This window comes from Vidua chalybeata, chromosome 3 (genome assembly GCF_026979565.1).
Source record: "Vidua chalybeata isolate OUT-0048 chromosome 3, bVidCha1 merged haplotype, whole genome shotgun sequence".
NCBI classification, from domain to species: Eukaryota; Metazoa; Chordata; class Aves; order Passeriformes; family Viduidae; genus Vidua; species Vidua chalybeata.
The window spans coordinates 56,361,578-56,385,809 of NC_071532.1; the positions used below are offsets into that span (position 1 = coordinate 56,361,578).

General features: G+C 41.1%; 1 protein-coding gene and 1 long non-coding RNA gene across 2 annotated transcripts in view; one reads left to right on the forward strand and one right to left on the reverse strand.

Moving 5' to 3' along the window:
- PPP1R14C (protein phosphatase 1 regulatory inhibitor subunit 14C) overlaps positions 1-24,232 on the reverse strand; it is a 51,627-nt gene that overhangs the window by 14,261 nt on the left and 13,134 nt on the right. The gene's annotated exons all lie outside the window — the stretch shown is intronic.
- On the forward strand, positions 2,574-12,835 carry LOC128786336 (uncharacterized). The gene is made up of 4 exons (XR_008430248.1): positions 2,574-2,828; positions 3,767-3,872; positions 9,114-9,159; positions 12,760-12,835. It is a non-coding gene; the product is annotated as an uncharacterized LOC128786336 (long non-coding RNA).

Consider the following 24,232-nt stretch of genomic DNA (forward strand, 5'->3'; position numbering starts at 1 on the left):
TAAATGGAGGGGGAAGCCCAAAAAGGTAACTCTTGTTCTTATTTTTGGCTGAATGAACAAACAATCAAAACATCTTTTCTCCATCTGAACTACTGCGCCTGCACGATCTGAAGAGTTTTGTGTAAGGCATGAAAAACATGCCCTTAGGTCAGGAGCCTGACCACTCCGTAACAGCTGTAATGACAGAGGGAGGAAAGACAAAGTCATGTCTTCTGTTTGACAGATTCTATTGGTGAGATTAGTCTGGTTGCTCCAATTACAGTTCAGCAGCTAGATATAGATTGGGCTGGGCCAAGCCTGAAAGGGTCTGTGCATAGCCAAAGGATGGTATTTTAAGGGTCTTGTTACTGTCATGAGGCTGTGCAAAAAGACAAACACTGCCACCAGTTCTGTTCCAGTAAGAGGGAGACAAAGTGATGCATATAGCAGATGTGGGGGGCAAGAAACCACTAGCAGCATCTGACAGGGAGCAGCCTCCAGAAAAGCTAAAATAGGGGTGTGGGGGTTCTGGGTGCAAACATCTATCAGCTGAAACTTTTGGGGGAGAGGAGGATGGACACTCTCCTTTCAAGCACCCTCTGCAGTCTGCATTAATAATGTAGGCAGGACATGAGCTGATTTGTGCTTAATCATTCAAAAGTCAGAAAATATCAAAGACAGCTTCCATGATATTTAATTCAACTTAAATCAACTTAATTCAAACTTAAATTCAACCTTGCATTGAAAGACAGCCCCATTACTCTTTAGATTGCATGAATTCTTTGCAGGCTACTGGCAAAAGACCTTGGGCACAGATATGCATTAAGTAGTAAATAGCTGTTGCAGTTTAAGACATGAAAAGCTCTCCAGCTGGCAGTGGTGAATGAAACAAACAGGTGAAAAACGATTACTGAGACCAGAATAAGTTCTTCAAAACCAGCTCCCACAACAGCTAAAGCCAAAGGGCTGGATTTTGCAGGAGCATCTTGAAGAACACTGGCACACTCCAGTCTGCTGACCCTAAGAACAGCACCTCCAGTACAGCAAAAGCAAGCCTGACATCATTCCAAGTATCTACTAATTAAATATTTATTGGAGGCTTTAAAATTTAAAGGACAATGGTTGACCTATGGATAACTTCCCACTATAAATCCATCTGGTAAATTAACCTATTATCCCACACCCTCTACTGTCATTCACTGTGCATCATCACATTTGCAATGCTGGAAAATAATTAAATAGGCTTGTTTGATTTTTACTTTATATTTTTAATCTAGGAAAGAAAGGAGAAGTTAAACACAGCAAGGCAAGTTAAAATCATCATTTGTATTGTGAGTTTGGAAATAGCAGGAAAGGATAACAAGAGAAAAATGAAGGAAAACGAAGGAAAGATGACTTTAAAATTCAGACATATGAAAGCTTCAGATTGTATGAATCAGGAATTTCTCTCATAGTCCTGGAAGATCGCAAGTAAGTGATCAAAATCAAACTAGAAAATAGGACCAGTTTTTCTGGAAATATCCATTTAATATCTGAAAATATTTAATTATTTTAGAACAGCTCTAAACCAATTCATCTGCAGACATGGATGGCACTGCAAGACAGGGGTGCAAGTCTCAGAATGATAAATAAAAAAACCCATGAATTACCAGGACTAGAAATCATTTGTTGCATATGTAACCTATTGGGATTATGAATGGATTGCACTTAGTCCAGGTAAATGAATATGACCAAATAGTAATTTTTAAAAAACACAAAAGAAAAACTAATGTGCTTCTTGTTTCAAAGCATTCAGTTGTTTTAGGGGACTTATGCATGAGAGGAAAAGTGGATAAAAGTGAAAACAAAAAAAATAGTTTAAGTGATCAAAAATTATTAATCCAGAATTAAAGCTCTTTTTTGTTTAAAGCCATTCCTAGTTAAGTGCAGAGTCAAAATGCACAGCTAAAATAAAGCAATTTGCAAGACAAAAAGATTGCTCGGTCTATTGATTGGTGTGAGGAAAAGAAGACTAGGAAAGGATGCTGAAGACAGCAAGAAGGTACTCAAAAGTGCCAGGGTTCATGAAATTTGCAGTAGGAACAAGAATCCTCAGTGGTAAAACCCAGTTACTAAATGACAGCATGTTTTCTCCAATACTAAAATATTAAGAGCAGTAATGCCATAGCAGACATGATGATCTAATGTTAGACATGAAAAAAAATTAGCTCTCAGTTTTTTGGTCCAGGTGAGGCAGTTCATGCAACAGCGAATGTTAGTTTGTACTGCTGATAACCAGTGAACCCATTTAGAATACTGCTCCCAGTATGATACAATCTTTAGCACGCAGTTACATATTATTTTCTCCCCCATCAGGCACTTATCTCATTAGCAACCACTCACTGGTGAAATCTCAAAGGCAATACAGAGAGCGAGGCCCCACACTCCTGAGCACATGCCATTCAGTCTTGGCTCCAACTAAGAGGAGGAAAAACCCGTGTTGTACCCAATCTGTTCTAACCAGAGCAGCAGCCTCTTCTACCAACAGCAAGTGTACCTCTATCACTCTTGTTTATTGAATAAAAGTGCAGAGACATTCAAGGCAAAGTTACCAGATTTCTTCACCCATTTTGAGTCAATAATCCTACTGTTTATAAATAATCATAATTTATCTGTGGCAGTGTGGCTCTTTAACAGAAACCTTCTCTGTGCTGAGCCTGTCCTCAAGTCTGACATCACATGGATCCAGTTAAATACACAACAAAGGAGGGCCACAAAGTCACAAAGTGCACATCTGTCAACAGAATGGCTTATGCAAGCTGCCCAGCATCTCACTGGTGCACCAAATGCATCTACAGCTACATAACATGGTATGAAGGGCTGGATGAAAGTCAAGGACACGATGTTTTATCTATATGGTGCAGATCTGACATACTCTCACCCAGGAGCTAGCAGTCCATAGCCTTGTGCACACACCACTAGAGGGAGGTAACAGTTTGCAAACACAAGGGCCCTTGAAGTTGCTGGTAAAGCACGGAAAGGTCTTCTGAGCCCTACATACAGTTCTTGGTCTGGAGAACAAGTCTAACTTTTATTACAGTACACATTGCCCTCTGCTCCTGATTTTAAAAATGTAGTCCTCAGCTTTAACATCTTGTTTCCTGCAAAATCCTACCCCTGCTCCTATAAAGATAGGATTGGGTATTTGCTTCTACATCCATCCTTCTCTAGCCCTTCTCTGCAACTGAGGGCCAGAGAAGGGACTGCTGGAAGCAGAAAAAGGAGCAACTCAGCTCCCAGGCACCGTGATGAGGGCTCCCTGCCAAGATGAAACTACAAGAGCCCAGCCCCTTCTAGTTACCCACAGTGCAAGCTTGTTCACATATGCCAATCTTTGAGCTTATTGCCAAACTTTAACAAGTTCAGGCACATGACAAGCACAAGTGAAAGAGGAGGGGAGTTGCTTGATTAAACTGAGAACACTTTCATAAACTGGCCACAGGCATCTCCAACACACAACAAATCTCGTCCCTCCAAAATTTCCAAGATCACACATACCAGAGTTTCAACTTGGCTGTTGAAAGTCCTCAAGCAATGTGGAAACCACTTTTTTTTTCTTTCTGATTTTAATCTCAACATCAGAAATAACTGAAATCTTACCTAAAAAGCTTTTCAAGATATTGCAGCTGACGCAGGCACATACTGTGAACCTCCTCAGCTCAGATTATTTCAATTTGGACAAGTTGAACATTTTAAGTGTGTTTGCCAGTTGTTAAATCAAGAGTAATGCCAAGAACAATGCTTACAGAGTTCTGCATGGAGGACTACAAACTTTGCTGTGAAGCAGAAAGGGAGCTTACCTAGGAATTTGCAAAGTCTAGCAATACAGAGGATGAAACAAAGCTGCAGGAAAGGTAAGAAGAATGGACAGACACTTAAACACACAGTGATAGTGTTTACACGGGCAGGCATTGCTGGACCGCAGCTTGCTCGGCCAGTGTGCACAAACTGCATGGTCCAGAAAACATAGCTGCAGCTTTCAGACCAAGAGAACAAACCCTGTTGGCAGAGCATTTATATTCAAGTGCCATAGTTTATTAACATAGCAATTAGATTTCCAGACCAAAGCTTACCCACAACCACCTGGCTCAGAGAAGAAAGGAACTGCTTGTAAAAATCCTGTCTGCATCTGCCAACTTACCCTATGTTTGTTAGTAGATAAGTGGGAAAGAGCCTCAAGCTTATATTGGAAATACACATAATATTACAAGGAAATCTCAACTAGGAAATCTGTTGGAAATTCATGTCTGAACCCACAAGGAGCACTCTCAAGCTCCAAGATCTAAAACATAACCTAACAGCATCCCAGATCCAGGTCAATATGTAAGTTAGGTGTGTGTTGCTCCCAGCCAGAGACACACTATAAGAAAAAGCACAGGATTATATGTTAAAAGGATACCACCATACTCCTTGGATAATTGAAAAAACATGCCTATCCCACAGTCTAGTCAGCCTTTCTTGAAAGAGCACTTTTAGGAATTCTTGGCCTCCTCCATAACCATCACCATCATCTTTTCCTGTCATACAGTTTGGAGAGCAGTTTGAGCAGTATGTTCCTTACAGAAAAAAGGACACAGTTTTGATTTAGTCAGTCTACATAATGGCAATTTTAGAGATTTAGAGTCAAACAACAGGACATGCTCCCTCTGTGAGATATGTTACCTGACATGACTTGTCAATCAGTACTTTTCTAAGCTGCCTAGAAAGAGTAAGTCATGAGGGTCACAGATTTGTGGGGTTTGAGTTTGGGTAGTGGGAAGGAGGAAGGAATTCAGATCAGAATGATCTCAAGCAGGACAAAACCCTATATAAGGATATCACCCTAAGCAAACTGGAACACTAATCCTCTATATTAATGTTACTTACTTAACAATAGTCAAGAACAGCTCAAGCTTCCTTACTTAGAAACAATTACAAATAAAAAACATGGTGTAAGACATTTGAAAATTTCTGGGAATCCCTTGTATAAAGGATAAAGGCATCTTAATGTCCATGTACATGCCAGCAGTTAGGTACAGCTGCAACTTCAGACTTCAAGAGGAAGTGAAAAATAAATTAACATGGCAATGGTTATACAGTACACACAAAACACATTCTAGTTGTGAACCTCATTAAAGCAATTAACAACTAAGATTTTTAATAATCAGGGGAGGATCATCCACTCAAGCCAAGTTCTTCCATCTCATTACCCAAGTGGGCTCTTTCTCTTGCATCAGTCACTGTAAGCCATTGTTTGTCTCAAGCTGGCACTATCATAGATCAGCCTCTCCTCTTGGCTCTCAAGTGACAGTAGAGCAGAAGAAACAGACAGATGCTATTCCAATTACAAGTTCCATTCAAAGAGTCAGCCCCTCTAAAGCAGCAAATGCACTTCAAAGTTTTTACTGTAAAATTGCTCACAAGTACACAAAAATGGAAACAGCACAATCCTGGCACTCAGGTGATACAAAAGGAAACAAGTCTCTTGTGCCCTTATTCCAGGTGGGGTCCCTCTATCAGCAAGGAGGGATCAGGGTTTTGGGCAGAGATAAGAACATCAATCCCTCAATGCAATTCCTGTGAAAGCTCCCTTTATGGGCAAGCCTTTGTGAAAGAGTACAGGGAAAGGACATCCACATTCAGAGTACAAGTCTCCCCACCCAGCCTCCCTGAATATCTTCACCCACCCCCAGAACACAAGCCTTCTGCATTGACATTCAACACAGAGTCAGCTGCTGTCTTTGCAGATGCCACTGCAGTTTTGCCTTTCCTTCAATTAGAAGGTTAGAGGGCAGAAAGACGATGGCAACACACCATGATTCCCCCCAGACTCCTTACAGTTACAGGCACTAAATTTAAGTCAGCGGTTAGGTCCTAAATCACAACATAGTTAGCATAACATTTTAACCTGTATAAGAAGTGAGGGGAAAAATAAGACGGCCAACTGTGTCAAAAAGCCAGCTGAAGGAGGGGATAGGGGAAGTTAAGCTAAAGCACAGTGAGACAGGTACAAGCACTGCCAAAACCCTTACTCAAGTTACTCAGGGAAGGGGAGGCAGGGCCAGTTTCTGACAACAACTCAATATATAGAAGCTGGGTCTTCCAAATTAGAACAGTGGAAAATCTGGACCACGCCCCTGCTACTGTGTTCCACTGCATCACAGACAGATGCTACCCATCACACCTAAACTGCCTCAGTGCCACACAGTTATGCCAACACAAAGCTTCAAATAAAACATGGCACCACTTCCCAAACAACAATAGAGCAAGTAGTTGAAAAAACATTGATATATCAACTTGAAGGTAGAGCTTTATAATATTAGCAGCTTGCAACAGATGAAGCATCATAATTTCTGCAAGTTGTTTCAGTGTAGATTCAGGCCTACCTACCCCCAGAACTGGTGGCAGTGGGATTTTCAAACAGAGATCAGGGGCTCTCTTTAATCAGTACAGGCAAACTAGACATTTCACTTTACATTTCTGCACCAATGTGACCACTACTGTCAGAGTTGCCTTTGTGTTTATATAGAGCATATGAAAATGGTGACATGGTGACCTCAGTCAAATACTCTAGAGTGCCTCTGCAGAAGAAGAAATCTTCGTTCCTCTCTTTCCACAGTTCTCCAACCTGCTTGCTAGTAGGGCTAAAAAGCTGCTATTGAAAGAATAATGTGTTAGGAGAAAAACCAAGTTTTATTGCACTTCGAACTCTGCCAACTCGGCTGAGGCCACGCTTGCCTAGCAGACACACTGCCTACTGTTGGTCACCAGCACACCCATCAAGTTTTCTTCCTGGAAGGAAGGCTTTCTGTGCCCTTTCAGAAGACCATGCCTCTTTATTTAGATGCCTGGGCTGCCTGCCACATTTCACTGGCTGCACTCTCCCATCAGCAGCAGGGAGGTAACTCATACAGTGTTGGATGCAGCCTGCAACTCCATGAACAGCACTGGAGGCTTGTGCAGGTGTCTTGGCCAAGAAAGATAAATAACAGATCCTTTTACTTTTCTGTTCCCCACTTCTGTTCAAGATTTTTTGCCTCTCAGGTTTTTTTTTTTTAATTTCTTTATTCATTATTATATGGAAGCTAAGGAAGTAATTTGCAAAAAATCAACAGGAGTAATTTTTCCTCTAATTAACTGCTAAATGAAATTTTATAAAGGTAAAACAAATGCACGCACACACTACTTATAGTTGTTTTTTTTTTTTTTAATCAAAACAGTTTCTTGGTATCCTGTGTTTTAACAAGTTTCAAAAGAAGCTATTATGTCTGTGGCTGAAAATACTTATCCTGGGCCTTGAACTTGCTATTTTTAGTTTGGTATTTATCTGTTGCTTGAATGGGTGACTGAAACACTAGTCAGGGGTCAAACACTTGCAGTGCCGACTCTGGTCTGTCCATACACAGTAGTTCTTGTATGAGCAGCTGTTTAGGAAGTGCTTGCTCAGAGCCCCTGCCATAAAGCATCCAACACTGTAACAAAATTGGCTCTGACTTGGAATGGAACAGCGTATAGGGATCCTTAGCTGGCCAAAAAAACACAGTTTGGCAAGAGTTGCTTGGTTCATGGCCTCATTATTCATTTAAATACTTCCATCAGTTTATTTGGGAAATGGAAGTTGAGAATCAGATACAACTTATTTATTCATCTTTTACCATGTATTTGATAATTTCAGCAAAAATTGTGACAGCTCTTAAAAATAATGATGGTTTTGACTGTGACACTGATGCAACTGCCCAGTACAACTGAAACATGGCCTTTAATACGTAGAATATTTTTAATATGTAGAATATCTCTTTGTGCTTTCCACTCCTGGTTGGGAAATTCTTGCCTAGTATCCAAGGAAGGGTCATCATGGTGCCAATGCAGATGCTTCTATTAAGTTAGAAAAAGCCAGTTTTGCCCAACATTTCTCTGCAGAGAAAATAGGCCAAGCCAGTAAGAAACATACAGAGAAAGCCGCATTTCATTATCACTTCACAATTTAATAAAAGTCTCATCTGAAGATTTTGTATCAGTGGAAGAAAGAGAAAACAAGTAAGTGCTGGAAGGTGAAGCTGAATGTGCTAAGTTCAGACTATATTCTATCGTTGTAATGCTGTATTAATTCCTTTCAAAATAGGGATTTTCAATGGAATCATTCAGATCTCTTTCTTGCACTGAAGTGTTATCTTCCCAGCTGGTTTGTTAACTGGGATTTCCATCATGCAGAACGGCCCTTCCTTCACACATTTCGCAACCTGACATCTGCGCTTATGGGTTCTGTGTCATTTTTATCTTGTTTTAGTCAATATCTAATTGCCAGCAAGCTTTGAACCACTCACTTTCTTTCCAAAATCCTTTTATTGTATCCAAATGTAGCATGCTTGAAAGGAATTTAAGTTTTAGTTACCATTTTAGAGTACCTCCATTTAAAAACTCTCAAGAGTCTGTGAAATGCCCTGCCATTCATTTGGTTTCAAGTATACACATTCACACTTTCCTGAGAGTCTCCAAAAATGGGCTGTAAGGAGACACTCTATTTCCACATCAAGACCACATCCTTGCCACCAGCACACAAATGCAAGAGAAGAATTCATTGCCAAGAAGTCCAAAGCCCAAGCAAAACAAAAGCAAACCCTTCTGACTCCCAGCTCCTCCCACATTCTTGCACCCATTTCACTATAAAGTCCCCTATGGGCACATTTACTTACCCCAAGCTTTGCTCGCTGCCAAAGTATTGCTCAGTAAACAGCCAGTAAACCTTATAAATTGCGTTGCCATCTTGAAAATGCAGACTGCACAAGTGTCCCTTGGCTGAGCCTGCAGATGATCTGCAACAACTGTTTTAAGAACAAATATCAGCCTAATGGCCTTCCAAGAAAGCCTGTGCCACCAGGAACTCCCATTTCAGCTCCCTTGATCCCTAAACAGTACACTTTTTCAACTGAACTGTCACTTTGCTGTGGTCAGCCTAAAATTTGTTCTCTTCTACTTCACTTCAAGATTTATCTTTCTTAAGCAGATATCAAATACATGTGAAAATATTTGCATCCATTTTTCAGAGAGACACAAACATGCAAAGTCAGGGATTGTCAGCAATCTCTAATCATATGCATTTTTTGAAATTGTCACAGGCTGAAGAAAAAGTGTGTTTTTCTTCCATATGGCATTCCAAAAGAAGTAAGTTATGATGATATGCATATATAATTTTTTTTAAGAAATAAAAGCTTTGTAGTTCCATAACCATAGCCTGAGAAGTAATTTTAGGCATACAGAAGGAGAAAAGTATAATGTAAGGCAAGATATTTGTTGTTTTGGCTTTGTATAAAAGTAGAAAACTGAAGTAATTCCTGAAGCTTCTAATTTACTTACAGCTTTACTTTTTAAATGCTAAAGAGCCTATCATCTTCCACAACATACTCTCTTGCCAGCAGCAAACATGTGACAGACCTTTTCATATTGGATAATGAAAAATTGCAGTGAGATACATAATCATGATAGTGTTAGCAAACCCAAAACAGAATGGAGTCAAAGTACTGAGGTGTCCTCTGCTCCTCAGATACACAAACAGGCAATATTTTCCAGCACACCCATAAAAATTCCAGATGCTCATGCAACAGCTGCTAGTCCTCACAAATCACTGTAGCAGAAAGATGATGTAGGCAAACAAAGAAAGTCCAGGGCTGATGAAGGCCCTTAAAATAGATGACTTTGCAGACTTGCAATAGCAAAAACAGAGAAACTGCAATTGGGCTGAAGAGAGAGCACTCCAACAGGCTGCTGAAGGGTGAGCACTTATTCCCCCCAGCCTTTTTTCTTAGCAGTACCGCTCCCATGTATGTGCTAAAGAAAACAACTGCTTAAACTGTTTCCTATGACTGAACTACAGCTCCTGGAAAATACTGCTTTTTTAAAGCTGTATCAAGCCTAGCCCCTCATTTTTAGGGTTGGAGCCCTAGCAGAGGGACTATAACCCTCACGTTATCAAGTTAACAAAAGAGTCAAAGATTACTCTTATGTATCTTAATTAACACATAGGAGGGATAAGGGAAAAAAAAAAAAAAAAAAAAAAAAAAAAAAAAAAAGAAAAAGGAGGAGGAGAAAAAGATTTTAAGAGGAATGTAATTTTCTCAAGTATACCTTAAATGCCAGAAGGCGCCACTTTCAATTATCAGGAATACCAAAGATTCCCAGAAAGGAGAGAACTCACATACATACTCAAGCTCTCATTTCTTAAATAGTTTCCTGGTTCTGTAGGGCAACGCACACACCAAGACTACCTGGGTGTAGTCTTGCAACTCCTGGAAGCCCCAAACACAATCAGAGCAATGTTTCTGGTTAGCACTGAGTTTCCAGAGGCCAAAACACAGGTGTGTTATCAGAGGCTTTGTCTGCAGCCAGCTAGACACAGCTTTTCAGACAGAATCCAAATGATTACAGCAGTCTGTCAGTTTTCTCCTGAAGTTCTTTCCATACTATGCAAAGCCTTTCCAGCAGCTTAGGTATATTAAAAATAGAGCCAAACAGTAGCTTCACTGAGACTGATGTTGCACTGAATTGCAATACTATTTCATGTTACACCATCCAAGAGCATACTATATACACCGTGCACACATACATATACACTAACCCTTCAGGACCATGTCAACAGATCAGAAATATACACCTACATCCACATATGCATGAACAGTTACCCATCGTTACAGAAAATTATCAGAAGAAAGGGAACGTACATAAATTTCTGCAATGAAAGTGTAGCTAGCAATGCCTTGAAGAATCATGGCTTGTCATAGCACAGCAGAACATATTAACAAGCCATCTGTTCATTATAACAAGCTCAACAGGATTCATCTTCTAGATGCAGAGATGCTACCTACAGCATGTCCCTTGATCAAGCAGACAGTTGTTGGATATTGCCAAAGTCTCATCACATCCCTTTCAGAGAGCATGTTACACATCTCTGCCACCAGCACAGTCTGGATTTAAAATCTGTCTTCCCAGGGGGCCGTGCCTTTGAGCAGAATTAGTCACACTAACTAGCAGCCCACAGTCAGGTTCCTCCAGCTAGGTACATGCAGACAGAACCAGTGCTATTTGCTTAAAGCTCTCAACTTCTCCTCTCACCTTGGAGAAAGATGCACTGTATTTCCAGGAACACAAACACTGAAGAACAGGAAATCTGTTCACAGAGGGGTTACTGGCTCTCTAAAAAGAGACAAGAATGATATTTCTCTCTAGCCTTATGCAAGCAAGATGACTGGTCTTTCAGTCTCTCCCCCCACCCCCCATTGCTATGTTTCTCCCTTCAAACAGAAAAATTATGAAACAGCTGTTGCTTTGCCAGCTTTGTGAGAGGCAAAGAACAGCAGTCAGAAGTAGCAGCAGGGGAACAAGACTGTAATATACTCCGGATCCCATCTGTTGCGAGTGGGTTAACAGAAGACAGAGGACAAGGAGACAAATAGGGACTCCAACATACAGTCAAACATCTCTTTCCTCACCCACTATCCTATGGCCTTCAGCTAAATACCCAGCAACTGCAGCAAGAGAAAGGACAAAACTCTTCAAGTTAAATGTACAACATCAATCAAATTAGTATCTTGATAGTGTTCACAAGAAAGTTGTTTAATTAATACACTGTCCCGCCAGTATTTTGGCTTAGCTGTTACTCTGCCATGTGGCAAACTAGACAAAGCAGATGGTCAATAAGCTCTGTTAAACTGTCAGGGCTAGCTATTATGAAGATACACAAAACAGCTCTCTGCTTTTTTCCAAAATTTTTAAGCTAAATCTCAGCAACCTCAGCTCAGTTTCTCCTCCTAGAAGAGCTGGCATCAAAAGAGTCAAGGTTAAACTAGTAACTTTCCCAAGACTCGGATCTTGAAATTCAGAGCATGCCAGACACCATGCTAAGAGATGTTCAAGTTCATTAACAGCCACAAAAAAAATGTGAAAACAGCCAGTATCATCTGCACTACACCAAGAAACCTTGTGGTTTGCATCTTAAAAAATAATAATGAAAAAAAAAAATTAAAAATGTGTGGCAAGTAAATCAGGAGAGCTGCGATTGAAATTGAATATTAACTCTTCAGCCTTTGAATTCCAAACAGGAAAACCAACATGGCATAAATCTTATTAAAAGGAGTGCTTAACAAGTCAAATTTCAAAATACATACTTCACTAAAAATGTTGTCATATAAACTCTGAAACAATCTCAGACACTTTACCTCACATGTACCTCCAGATAGTACTTTGATCCTCACAACAAAGACAGATGCTCCAAACAAATAACCAGAGTTGAAGTCTGGTTCAGCAAAGAGCACAAGCTTTGCCACATCAGAGGATGTGTTACTGGTAGTATATACAGCTACATCTTGTTTTGTTCTGCTAAAATCCATCTGTTTGTACTACAGTAGCCTCTTTGCTTACTCATCGTGTAGGGGCCTTGTTCTGAGCCATCTCCAGAGCTAAGTGTTTTAACATTTTTTAAAAATTCCATCCTGTTTTGCTCACAGGCCCAAAAGGAACCCAGGCTAAGCTTATGTGTACTGCTCCCTGGCCAGATAGCAGCTAAAAACAACACATATCCTGCTTTAGCACTACACCTAGCTACAGGAGCTAAATTTTGCTTAGGATTAAAAAGTTTTGAGCCCAAATCTCTGAAAATCCCTATGAGGAGAGGTTAAAAGCTTAAACATGTCTTTCAGGCCCCAGAACACATGAAAGTGCATCAGAAAAATACTGTGATTAGAAGTTAAAATGCAGTATTTTACTTAATAGACAAACTGGGAATGACGCCGCATGGTAACAGTCTTGAGATGATGTTCAGTGAGCTGATTCCCCTGTCTCTGCAAGCTCATGAAAGGCAAGTGTCCTTTTGAAGTGTCCTTCTAGAAAGCCACCTTTGTGTTCACAAACAAAGTATTATTAGTTAAGTCTTCTGCCACCCAGAATCTTTTCAGGGTCCAAAATGGTGCTCATATTTAATATCCTATTTTGAGTCCAGCCACCTCAGATGAGAGCTGGAGACTACCAACAGCTTTTGGATGGACTGAACACTGTCTCACTTGGGTGCATTGCAATCACCATCACTAGACATTCTTCAGGCAGTACTAAATCTCATTTGCATTTGCGATTAAGTGCCTATCACAGTAGGGCTCTAATAATGGTAACTTTGTCTTGCAAAAGGACCTGTAACAACAGCCAAAGCCTTTTTAATAAGTTCTTTGGCATCATTCAAAAGCTGCTGGCAAGAGCAATTAAGAGTAAAGAGACAGGCCAACTTTGTTTTTCTAAATTACCCCATGATTTCTGTAATATGGGCTCAAAATTTCTAGTTCTTGAACTCAGCCAATACAATATATTTACAGCAAGGAGCCAGAATAGCTTGAGCAAGCCATCAGGTGAGACTAACATGTGTTTTGTCCTTCTGGACAATACTAGCTAGTTTCTAGCCTCTGGCACACTCTCCAGGAACCATTCAAGGAATTTATCTGGATTCACACTTGACTTGCTCATTCCTGAGTCTCACTTTCCTTTAATTGTCTTGCTTCTTGGAAACACTTGGAGGTTAGTTAGCCTCCTCCAGTCTTCACCTTCCCTGCTATCAGATACATACATTCATCACATGACAACTAAAATTCATACATACAAAGCCATTTAACATGTAAAGAGTCATATCTAACTCAGGAGCAGACATCTTCCAGAATGAGAATTTCATCTGGTCAAAATAATTTATGTTGGACAATATTTTAAAGCTAAGCTACAAGTTTTTTAATTTTTTTTTTTTTAAACCAAGGCCCAGGGCTCACAAGTTGGGATTTCTCTCATCTGGCTTTCTATGTCTACCATAGAAATAGTATCATGCCCCATTCCTGGAAGTGCTATGCCCCATTCCTGGAGTATTCAAGGCTAGGATGGATGGCACTTTGAGGAACCCAGTCTAGTGGATGGTGTCCCCGCCCACATCAGGGGGGCTAGAACTGGATGGTCTCTAAGGTCCCTTCCAACCCATTCAATGATTCTATGATTGAGCAACCATCCATCTGCAGCAAACAACAGGAGACTGGTAAGGGAGCATCAAGCACTACAGCACAGAGGTCTGTCTCCCAGCAGATGAATCTTACCAATGATATCTCTCATATAACTACATGGAAGACCTACATCCGCCTGTTACAGGAGTAGCTGAAGTTCACTGCTGCTATTCTTGATCCTGAAGGCAACATACAGCATCATCGTAGTCCAGGAAATCTGGATACAGTGCTTTCCTTCAGACCTTGATAAAGTTAACCCATGTACCATGATAAAGGTTGGGTCAGGACATGGGACTAAGGACAGTCTGATTATGCTGCTCATAATGCTAGAGCAGAAGACACGTATTGCAAATCACGACTAATGTAATTTCATTTTTCCATCTGTTACACTGTATTTTAAGACTAATTATTTTACTACCACATCAAAAGTTTTGAAGATGGGCACTACCAGCTGGTTACCTTGAACAACTGAAAAATGTTCATTTCAGTGACCAAAAACACCACACACAAAAAAATCCAAACAAACAAACAAAAAACCAAACCACAACCCTAACCTTTCTCAAGTCAAACATTCATCTTGGACAGATTTTAATTAATTTACTCAATATAGTGTAGTAGTCTCTTCTGTTGAAAATTATTTTGTACTTCCAGATACCAAGAAAATGAACTAATACAATCTGAGCATCCTTTCTGCTCCAGTTCTTAAACACAGTTCAGCTTTTTATCACTGGTACATCTCAGACAAAGAGCTGACTATTTTGCATTCTTTTCACATTACTCCACCTTTGAAATAAAAGATAGGATTGGAAATGTGGGAGAAGAAAACTTCAAGCAGGTAAACACTGCAGCTTAAGATAAAATGGTAGGTGTAAAGGACAGCAGTGTTCTCACTGCCACTGTACTTAGCATATACTCTGAAACCCAGAGTTTCAAGTGCCAGTGAAGTACATATAAGAAATGTAACATCATTACTGTACAGGGCATAGCTGAGGAACTAATTCCAAGGAATCCAAAATAGCGTCCTTCTGTAGAGCTCCTTCTAATTTGGCCCATGCCTACAAAACACCTGCATATTAACCAAATACCTGCAGCAGCCTATTTCCATTCAGGGACAAAATGATAGCCATAAGCAATCACACACCGTCGGCAAACATTGAGCCTGACCTTACAGTCATGGTTACAGAACTGCTGCCATCAAAAGGAATCCAGAAGCACTCCTGTGCATTTTTAAAGTACCAGTTGTGTGCTAGTCTATGTCTGATACAGAATAGCCAGTTCAAAGGAACTTTGAATTTGAAGTATAATACTCTGTTAAATGAACAATAAAGTTATTTTTAACTGGCTACTTTTTTTACTTTTTTTACAAAGTCTTAAGATTTGAAGCCCTTGTAGAGATCAGCCTGGACGCAAACATGTTAATGAGGAAGACTCCTTTAATCTTTGCTCCTCCAGATTCTCACAGGGTTTTCTATCTCCACCTACAGATTTTCTCAAATGAGAGATATTTTAGGGAACACCAGAAATTATAATCAAGTCTCCAGACGTAAAACTGCATGAACACACACGGAGAATCAGGTGGAAGGAAGGTAATAAGATCAAAGTCAGGCACTCCCTTTCCCTCCCTGGGAAGAAAAGATAAAGAGAGGAAGCTCCATGCTGCTACTGTCTCATGTTTCTGTTCTTTTCCACTTGAAAAGATTTCAGTTGTCAAAGGAGTTTTCAGTGCAAACTACATCCAATGCATCCCAAAAGAGTTGACTTCCACAAGATTTCTTGTAGATGAAAGCTGGTATTCCAAGCGATCCAGGATCACTAGGTTTTGGGAAAGTGAGGTGGTGTATTTTCAGGTGGATCATTTTGTTCTGTTTGTTTGTGGCTTGCTTTTTTACACTGTGGCACACCAAAGAGCAATGAAATGGCACATCAACAGAGGAGATCCAGGGAAGGACTGGTAGCTTGACAATGTTTCACATCAGCGTGGGACTTGTTGCTAGCAGGTCATTTTCTTTAATGAAACATACACTTTAGAGTGAATAGTCTTCCATAAACAAAACAAAAACCAAACAAACAAACAAATATAAATCTGCCAAGATTAGTCTGTCAGTATCCAACAAAGGAGCTACTCAAAAGAAGGCTGTGTATCACTTCTGTGTTTGAATTCCTCTTGTCTGTTCTTACACAGAGCAGAAACAATGACATGGATTGGGAAGCACCAGTGTCGAGGAAGTGTGGGTTTCCTCTAATTCATGTCTTGATTCCCAGGTGCCCAAATAAAGCCTTTACCTTTTCAAGAATACAACAAAAGCTGTAACAACTTACCTGTATGGATTCACTTAAAAAAGCATGAAGTTGTTTGCTTTAGTGAAGATACTCATAGCGTGTGTAAGTTTTGTGGAAATAAGCAGCTTAATCCTATAGGTATTATTGTGTTATCATTATCTCTCTGGCCAATTTCAAGCTAGGGTGATAAGAGCATTGCAGAAGACACACACAGACGTATTTTTCTTCCAAACATTTCTAACGTGTCATTTTAGCTTAATAATGGACATAAATAAACTTAATGCCTTTAAAATGCAGCCAACCCTGATCTAGTTACAGTCCAAACTCATATAAGCCAGAGAAGCAGCTTTCAGGATTTGTATTTGAATGAGTTCAGCAAGCTGTCCTGAGCTTAGAAATAGTGTTTATGCCCATTAAAAAAAAAAAAAAAAAAAAAAGTACTCCTGCTCAGCTTTTGAATACCTTGTAGTACCAGTTCAGAAGACTTTCTGCAATAGAAGAGGACCTGTTTAAAACTGATAGTGGTAAATCTGTGTTCAGGTAGCTCTAAACTCTCATTTCCCTCCTCTCAAATCAAAAGCCTGAGCTGTAGAGGACTCCCATGCATAGTCATGGTTGCATGTAATCACTCTGTCCAACCTACATTACCAGATTCCTTTAAAAGTCTTGTCAGGCATTCTAAAATATGCTAGCATACCACATTAGCCACAAGCTGCAAGGGATGCACATTTCTTTAATACTGTCTCATATCAATGAACAAGGAAACAAAACAATTAAAGAGCAAGCATAATCAAAATGACAGGTGGATTCTGAAAATCACTTCAGGCTACAGCTAATAATAGAATACCCAGTTTCAAATTATAAAGTCTGGATGAGCTGACTGACACCCTCAAATTCTAAAGAAACACCAGTTCTTTTCCAAGAGCTGGTCAGGATGAGTGAGCATGTGAAAATACAGGAGGAGAATGAGAGTTTTCTCATGCAGTAACTGGCCTGAATTCAAGCTCCTGGATAGACTTTTTGCTCCAACTAAGCAGAGCTGGGCTGCACACATATGCAACCTCCACAGGCAAGCTTTGCTTCAGCAAACCAAATCAAAGCATTTGAAACTTAGCTCAGAGAAGGCAGTGGCTGGCACAGGGACCTACCAGTCAGCACAAACTGGTATCATCAGCTCCTTCCCACTGACCTTCACTTGGTGCAAGTCCTCTTAATCATTCAAATGGCCAGTGCAAGCAGAGTTTAAAGTTCACCTCACCACTTTCAGAATGTCTCTACAATGAGCACGTCTAAACATGAGAAATTCCTCCAGTGCAGCAAACACTTTCCGCCCCTGCATGCCCCTATTTTCTGAACTTCACTGTCAAAGTAACAGCTTAGGAAATGTCTGACTCCTCTGGTAGAGGGCTTAGAAAGCTTGGGCCATTTTTGAGGTCCCTATCTGCTGATTCAAAGACAACATCAAGATTGGAGGAGTGAGAACTGTTTTCTGAAGATAAAGAAGAAAAAAAAAAAACGTTGAGATGTTTCTAAAGAAGCTACATTTGGACACTGTTTGAGGACCCCACTTTCTCATTACTGCCCAAAGCTGCCAAATATCTACTTTTAAACCTTCTCTTATTCTTCCAAACCCAGATGGTTTGGAAGACAGAAGATGGAGCAACCCCCTCAAATGCATCTTCACAGCTTGTAGAAGATATGTGTAAAAGACACTGTACCCATAATTCCTCCCACCTTAGATAAAGCACAAATGGTTCAGTTCTGCACACACAGTGCCAAGCACAGAAGTCAGGACATTAATAAATCCCACATTCATAATAAACAGTGCTGCCTTCCATAACAAGAGTTCACAGGGTAAAATCCACTGAATATAGAATAAGTGTAGCAGTCCTTGCCTGGTCATTTCAGCACAGCAAAAAATACAGGCAACCAGGCAGGATTTTGTGACCAGAAAAGAGGCCAACACAAGCTTTCTAGCTGGCCTGTGGAATACAGAGTTACAAGAAGGTAGCAGAATCCATTGCCAATCACTGAAATCAAACATACCCAATATCCCTTTGTTTAAAATCCCCATTACCTTCAGCTGCAAGAAGGAGATCACTGTGCCAAGAGTACTTCTATATTTATTCCACTTTAAAAACGCTGAAGATGCTTCATATAATGCCTTTGGCATCTACCACTGAATAAAGACAAGCCAAGGCATAAGATACTTTGTAAAACAAAATATTCAAAACCAAAGTACACAAATTTACACCACCATTTTCCAAAGGGATTAAACAATTATGTAGTTAATTAGAAAAATTAGGACATCAGTTTCACCTTGTTTCTACACAGACCAGAACTCATTTCCTACTGTGGTTTCTGCTGTAGATCTGGGTAACTACTTATAAAAATACACTAAGGAATGAAGGTTAATTTTTAAGTTCCCTTATGCTGTTGTTTTTAACAAACAAACAGAAAGTACACACAAAGAAAAAATAACTACTTTTTATAACTGAAAATCCATGTATGCACTCAAATAGAGAATATTCATATGAAGCCCTGAAACACTTCAGACAGAGCCAAAGGAGAAATAATAGCTGGTTGAGCTTCCAATCTACAAGATTCTGAATGTACAGAGAAACAAGCTGCAGTTTAAAATTACCAGTGTCTCAGTAAGAGCAGCTTGGTGGCTTATGTTATCTATACATTCAATTAGGTGAGAGGAACACTGGGCCAAAGTTTTACATCAAAGCATCTTCATATTGCCCTAGTAGCCAAGGCAACAGCACCAATCTTGTTTAACTTTTTTATTCATGGGAAACTATTCTGGCCTTCTTGTAACATTTTGTTTTATAGCAAGTCGGCATTGGCCTTTACTCATGCACTGCTCCAAACAAGCTCCCACTCACATAAGTAGTCAGTCCACCTTGCATTCAGTGCTCCACTCCCAGTCACCCTGGCCAATTTGGAGCTACAGGCAAAACCCTCACTGCTGCTTTCTTGTGGGCTAGTTCTCTTCCACCTTTTGATGATTATAGCCCTTTGATTTCAGCCCTAAAGCAAATTCAGTTATTTGATACTTTCCCACAAAATCTTCTTCCCTTCTCCCTCAAAACATGCCCCAAGAACAGACAAGTTCTCACAATTCCCTGGGAAACAGAAAGCACTTCAGTTTAATGCAGAAAAAACTCCATGGGAATAAGACACCAGCAGTCCTAGCAACAGACACATGGGACTGAAGTGGCCAAGTACACAGTGATCCCTGCTGCTTATGAGTGCACCGGATCCAGGAGCCCAGGTCAGTGCACCTGCTCTGCATCTGGCTGTTTTACATGCAAGGCTGTCTTGCACACAAAAGGAACATGCCAGCTGAACACCAAATTCATTTGTACACTACAAGCCTGCTATCCTGCAGAAGTTCACAATTCACAAGGAAGTTTGTTTCTGAAGAGAAAGACCTCCACTCTTAGACAGGAATTACAAACAGTAAATGGAGGTGGTCCTACAATTAAAGACAGCTTAAACAGATGAATCATTCCAACGACCTTCCAGTAGTATCTTACCATCAAGCATGTGTGTTATAAAGTGATTGTTTCTGTCTCTGACATGAAGGAAATACTTAGCTAGCCCTTAGTGCAGAAGCTTTGTTCATTAACCTTTGAGCACTCCAGAATGTGCTTCAGAATTAAAGCAATGGAAACAGGAAGAATAAAATTTTCTAAGAGTCAAATGAAAATTAATGTCAGTTTTAGAGACCTGTCTTCCAGTTGCTTGACTGTCCTCAATCACACAGCCTCAATGTTACATTAACAGGCTTCTTCCTTTTAAACTGCATATAATTTTTTTCTTGTGTTTAATCTTGGCAGTTAAATGGATCATTAGGATTGGAAATGTACATCTCTTTGGATATGAATAGGATGAAGCAGGGGAAGTTGTTGTTTTCAAAGCTGCCATTAGCCTGCTGATAGTTTTCTTTAAGGCACCATTAACACAGCAGCAGTCAAGACCAACTTACACTGCTGCAAAGAAACTATTATCCAGCAAATTTAATCCTTTTTTTCTTACCTACAGGAATCTTTGCAGAAATCTTCACAGGTCAAGTAGTACTCTAAATGTTATGGAGATACAACCAGAAAAATAATCAGCTCCTGTAGTTCCTTGAATCCTGCGTTACCTACCACTGCACTTGCAGGAGAGCGCATGGCCAACTTCTGGAGGAACAGAGGAACAGTGGATCAGATATAGTAGTCATGCCCTTACCGTCTTTTCTCCTTCTAACACCTCCAGCCAGCCCCCAGTCCCCGACAGGACTGCAGCACTGATGGACTCTGGGCTTAGCCTGCCCTTCTTCTCCCTTCCTGTCTCCTGCTCTGCCTTTTACAGCTACTACAGCAACAGACTCTGTAGCAAGCAAAATCTTTCAGCATATCAAACTATTCTGATGTGAGGAAATTAAAATAAGAAACGTGGTTTCAGAAGTTGACATTTAAATGGGTTTTGTGGCTGAACAAAGGCACTTCAAAATCAAGTCTTTACATAAAAACTAAATTAATGGTGCAACACACACCTTCTCATCAGAGTCCATATGGCCACTTTGGTTATGATAACAAAGCTGGCTCTGCACTGACCTCTTCAAACGCTCAGTCACGACACACATGTTAACAAAACCCACAGCCCTGTGTTACACTCTGCAGTCCAGACCTGGAGCTCTCCCTTCAAGGACAAACTTCCTCTATTTGCCCCGAACAGCCTTAAAAAACACCCAGGCTCAAAGGCTCCTATAAAAATGTATCCTAAAACAGGCTCTGCCCACAGGCACGCCAGATCAGGAAGCCAAACTGAGAGCCTGGGCCACAGGGCTGTCCCCATGGTCCCCCATGTCAGCTCCTGGGGCCATGAGCCCCTGCCCCAGCCACGTCCCAGCTGCCACAGCCCTGCCCAGCCACCAGCCCTGCTGAGCTGGACCCACATCCCAGCCTGCCCTTGGCTCAGCCACAGGGAGACACCCAGGGCTGGGCTGCCCCAGTGCCCTTGGCTGCCTGCTCCTGGCTGGGGGTGGGACAGGCCCTGGCTGCCATTCCCTGCCCCAGGCAACGCCCATGGAACAGGTGTGGCAGGTGGGTGACCTGCAGCAAGGCCCAGGGCGGCATGCTGCAGTGAGCCCCACACAGCACTGCCAGACCACTGCAGAAACCAACACTGCAGAGCAGGTTTTCCACCAAATACCATTTGTGCAGTCATTTTTGACAGAGGCATCCCCAGCTGAGCTCACGCAAGGAACCCTTCCTGCCCAGCACCAGGGAGCCGGACACAGGCTGCCACTGCTGTTGACCATTGGCCAGTCCCAAGTAGTGTCCCTCAGGGCCAAGTACTGGCCTTAGTCCTGTTCAGTATCTTTACTGATGATCTGGATGAGGGGATGGAGTACACCTTCAGTCAGTTTGCAGATGACATTAAGTTGGGAAGGAATGTTGATCTGCTGGAGGGTAGGAAGGCTCTGTGGAGGGATCTGGGCAGGTGGGATTGTTGGGCTGAGGATCAACAAGGCCAAGTACTGGGTTCTGCACTTGGGTCCCAACAGTCCCATGCAGCGCTGCAGGCTTGTGGAAGAGTGGCTGGGAAGCTGCTGATTAAAAGAGGACCTGGGGGTGCTGGTCAACAGCAGCTGAACCCGAGCCAGTGTGTGCTCAGGTGGCCAAGAAGGACAAAGGCATCCTGGCCTGTAGCACAAATAGTATGGCCAGCAGGACAAGGGAGTGCTCATGGCCTTGTACTGAGCTCTGGTGAGGCCACACTTCAAATCCTATGTTCAGTTTTGGGCCTCTCACTACAAGACATTGAGGTGCTGCAGCATGTCCAGAGAAGGGCAAGAGAACTGGTGAAGGGTCTGGAGCACAAGTCTTACAAGGAGCAGCTGAGGGAGCTGGGGTTGTTTAGCCTGGAGAAAAGGAGGCTCAGGGAGACCTTATTGCTCCCTACAAGTATCTGAAAGGAAGTGTTGGTCTCTTTTTCCAAGTAACAACTGACTGGGCAAGAGCAAACAGCCTCAAGTCATGCTAGGGGAGGTTTAGACTGGATATTAGGAAAAATTTCTTCATGGAAAGGGTTGCCATTCATTGAAACAGGCTGCCCAGGGAATTGGTTGAGTCACTATACCCAGAGATATTTAGAAGACATGTGGATGTGGCACACAGGGACGTGGTTTAGTGGCAGACTTGGCAGTGCTAGGTTAATGTTAGGACTTAATGATCTTAAAGGTCTTTTCCAACCTAAACAATTCTATGATTCCACAACCATCCTCCTTTCCCAAGGGTGCCCAGGTTTTTCTTCCCTCACTGCCAGACAACCTCACCAGCAACACCACTGCTCTGCAGCTGCATTTTTATCAGAAGTCAGCTCCAGCATCATTGTTGCTCCACACTGAGTATTACAAGATTTGAGAGGGGAGAATTTGTGTATCAGAAGAGAGGAGACAAGAAGTCACACTCCTTTTCTTCCAGCTTCCACTCCATGTCTCATTTCCTGCAATATCTCCAACACAATGTCAGAATAATGCCAAACTAGAATATCTTAGCATATATTAGTTCCTCTTCAGTAACACACAACCTCCACTTGCTATCATTCTTCCCCTTCTCCTTAGACTACAGCAAGCAAAGGCTCCTCATCTACAGCAGCAGAGCTGAAAGCCAACTGCTCTGCACACAGCCACCCTGCAAGTCAGTCTTTGCTAACGCACAGATGGCTTCCCTTCTTTTGCCTTGTCTATATATGTCAATGTATTTTGTCTTCCAGGGCAAGAAACTCCCAGGCTAGGTTTTCATGCAACTTTCTTAATGTTGATTTGCTAATTGACCACTTGAAAATCAAAGCCAAAAACAAAATCCGCATAAACATGGATGACTCCTAAAAGTAACAATCATATGACATGAAAAACAAGCCAGTGTGGGAGGACAGAGTCAGACATACCCTAACTTCACTGCTTTTATGCTTAACACTGCAGCTGTGAAAATGAAAAGGGAAGAAATATGCTTTTTCAAGGCATAGCCAGCCAGTCTGTTACAATGCTTCCAAAATATACCCCTAATTCTCCTGTTCAGTGCTATGGAAATATTTGCATTTATTGTTCAGGTTTTGCCTTTTCATAACATTTTTTTTTAAGTCAAAAGAATGAGAAAATAGTGGTATTCTGTAATAAAAGCAGATGCCATAATGTGACAGGGTGAACAGGTCATTTCAACAATAATGGTGGAAGACTGCAATTTTCTAACACGTGTATCAGAGGTGGAGCACTAAAATTAAGTAAGCGTTTAGCTGAGTTTCATGAGTGGAAAATCTCCTCTATTAAAAATTTGCCTCATAACATGCCTTTAAGAGGTACAGAGTGCAGAACATCAAACCTGTCTATTATTTCATTTTTGCTGCAGCCAGCACCTCAGACCTTTAGACCTGGTTCCTGATTCATAAGAAAACCCTTATGGCAATGAACAACTTATCTTATTGAACACCTATCATCCCAGCACTGTCTGAGGAAGAGCCATCTACAAAGACCATTTCATCTACTGGTAATAGACTCAGAGTGATGGGGTGACTGCACAAATGTAACTGAAGACACTTGTCCAGATCTGATGTACAAGTTACAAAAAACACTGGACAAATGCTTTAGAAGCATTTCAGTACATCATATGTCTTCAGAGTTAAATGTACAGACATCTTTACCAATTGTAGAAAATACCAGCAGTTATTGATAGTGACCATATTACTTCTTCCTCTAATCCACCCCCAATGGACTCTCCAATACTGGCACTGCTTTAAATATTATTCAAACAAGTCTTCCTAAAATTCCAGCTCCTACTTGTCCAAAGAGCAACATCTAGAGGAAGAGAAGCAAACTTATAGAAAACTAATGTCAATCTCATTTGACTCTACAACCCCTGACTTCTGAAGTTCTCTCTTTCACT